Source organism: Chrysochloris asiatica, unplaced genomic scaffold, assembly GCF_000296735.1.
Source record: "Chrysochloris asiatica unplaced genomic scaffold, ChrAsi1.0 scaffold00082, whole genome shotgun sequence".
Taxonomy (NCBI): domain Eukaryota; kingdom Metazoa; phylum Chordata; class Mammalia; order Afrosoricida; family Chrysochloridae; genus Chrysochloris; species Chrysochloris asiatica.
This window is the reverse complement of record NW_006408600.1, coordinates 10,658,662-10,661,402: the sequence shown is the minus strand read 5'-3', so window position 1 is coordinate 10,661,402 and position 2,741 is coordinate 10,658,662. Positions and strand designations below refer to the sequence as shown.

General features: G+C 34.0%; 1 pseudogene; it reads right to left on the bottom strand.

Moving 5' to 3' along the window:
* Positions 1–1,674, bottom strand: part of LOC102813561 — a 17,230-nt pseudogene extending 15,556 nt beyond the window's left edge.
* Between the last annotated feature and the right edge of the window lie 1,067 nt (positions 1,675–2,741).

The following is a 2,741-nucleotide window of genomic DNA, read 5'->3' as shown; positions in this document are numbered from 1 at the left end:
CATGAGTGTTGACAGTTGATTCAAGAAGAATGAAGTCCTTGACAACTTCAATCTTTTCTCCGTTGATAATAATGTTGTTTATTGGTCCAGTGGTGAGGATTTTTGTTTCCTTTACATTGAGATGTAATACATACTTACTTCATCAGTAATTATTTTAAGTCCTCTTCACTTTCATCAAGCAAGGTTGTATCATCTGCATATTGCAGGTGGTTAATGTGTTTTCCTTCAATCCTGATGCAACGTTTTCTTTATAGAACCCCACATTTTGGATTATTTGCTCAGCATACGGGTTGAATAAGTATGGTGAAAGAATACAACCTTTTCACCCACCTTTCTTAATTTTAATCCACTCAGTGTTATCCATGTTCTGTTCAATCAACTGTCTCTTGGTGCATACACACATTCCTCATGAGCACAATTAAGTGTTCCAGAATACACATTCTTCACATAGTTTGTCATGATCTGCACAATTGAAAGCTTTCGTGTAGTCAATAATGCACAGGTAAACATTTTTCTGATATTCTCTGCATTCAGCCAAGATCAATCAGACATCAGCAATGATATACTCAAGCCATGACTAAAACTAACATCTACTGAATCCACTCTGAAGTGAACTGTGCGAACATTGAACAGAGATGCTCATCTCCTGATCACACCCACCAGGAAGCAACTGAAGTTGTGTAACTAAAAATGGTGTGGTGTTGCAGGTTAATGTGCTGGACTGTAAGATCTTTTGAACTGCAAGCTCACCAGCTGATCCTCGGAAACCCTATACAGTGTCGCTATGGGTTGGGACCAACTTAACAGCACTTAACAACAACTAGACTCGACGGCACTTAACAATAACAACAACAACAAAGTGGGTAGTAGTTAATCTTTCATTTAGGAACAGATGATCTTAGGACTATCAAAAAGGAAGACCATGAGTGGAGTGTGAGATCCTTAGAGAAGCATAGACAGCAGATACAGTTGTTGAGTTGGTGGCATGGAGAGACAGAGCAACTGTGGGCTCTAAGCCCATGGACTGAGTAAGGCTATGTTTCATGTGCCTGTGGGCAGGAGGATGGCTTGAAGAATGTGCCTTTTGGACATTTAAATGAACATGTATTTATTTATTTATTTATTTTTGTATGTATACATCAAATATTTTTGCTTTGTTCATTTATAAAATATAAGATGTAAATGGGGAGCCACAGTGAGGAAGTAGGATAACTGTTGTTGCAGGGAGGGGATTATAATTATTGAGATGAAACAAAGTGTATTATTTGTTAAATGTAAAGCTGGTGATCTTGTCTTTAAATCTTCACTTAATTCACAATAGAGAAAGTTAAAAAAAAAATCAAAAAGTAAATGCAGAAGGTATCAAGCTTCAGAAAGACTTTTATTATTATTATTACTACATTGTCAGTTAATTTCAAAATGTGTTATATCTGCAAGTGAAAATAAGTTAAGCATCAGAGAGTTACTAGACTGCATCTCATTATGAATTTTGGTTATCCAAGATTAGGCTATGAAAGTAACAATACTTGAACAATGTACTGCAAAGTCAGTTTGGTATCAGCCTAAAGTGTAATTATAGTTAAATTATGTTCCCAACATAAATTATCTTTTGAAAAGATAAAATATCAACTAACCAGTGTCAAAGGCATTGTATATCTCATCATAATGAATCATTTGCTAAAAAATATGGGTATTGGTATTTTCTAACAAATGTTTATAGGTGATACTGAAAAGTCTGTTATTTTGCCAACATTTTTTTCTTTTATTTAATCGCATGTTGACAGTAGGGAGGAACCTAAGTATCCTTATGAGAACTGGGGCAAGCAGATGGATGGATGGCAAGGGTATTTTCTATCATCAGAAATTCTCCATGCACTTTTTTGTTTTTAGATTATAAATGAAACGTTACTGGTATTTTTGACTGGACTTTTTACAATAGTAGCATAATTCAGTAAGATTTTTTTTCAAGAGTTTTTGTTTTTTTTTTCCTTCCCGATCTTGAAAATAGATGCAGATTCTTGTTAATGTTCAAAAGTCATTTAGCACTTTTTCATGGAAAAACATTATAATTACTGGCATGTATGGAAAAGAGGAGGACTACATATCTACACAGATTTTTTTTTTTTTTATATGTAAGTTGAGCAAAGAGAATAAAAACCAGGGTATTTCCTCTGGAAATTTTTAACTGCATGTGAAATATTTTGTTTTGTTAAGTTTTTATTGTGAACTGAGTGATAGTTTACATGGAAAATATTGGCTTTACACCATCATTTCCTTGCAATGATTGCAATCTCCTCCATGCATCATCATTCTACAGTATTTGCTTCCATTCCCTCTGTTTTCTTTTTCTTTTGGAGGGGGGTAAAATATGTTTTGATAATGTATTGAAAATGTTTCATGCAAACAAAAAAAGATTATTTGTTGAGTGTTGGATTTTCAACTATATGTATCTATGTAATTGAGTTATTAATAGCATTCTTTAAATTCTCTTTGTTGTTAGTAATTTTATGGACTTTTGAATCTATCCATTTCTAAAAGAAATATATTTAAACCTCTGACTCAGTGACACCTAACAACAACATTATATTTGTGGAGTCCTGATGTGACGCTATAGAATAGACAGTGGACAGTGAGCCGAAAGATCAGAAGTACAAACCCACCAGTCACTCTTCAACAACCCTATACCAAGTTTCAGAACCAACTCGTCAGCACTTAAAAACAACAACATTATATTTGTGATG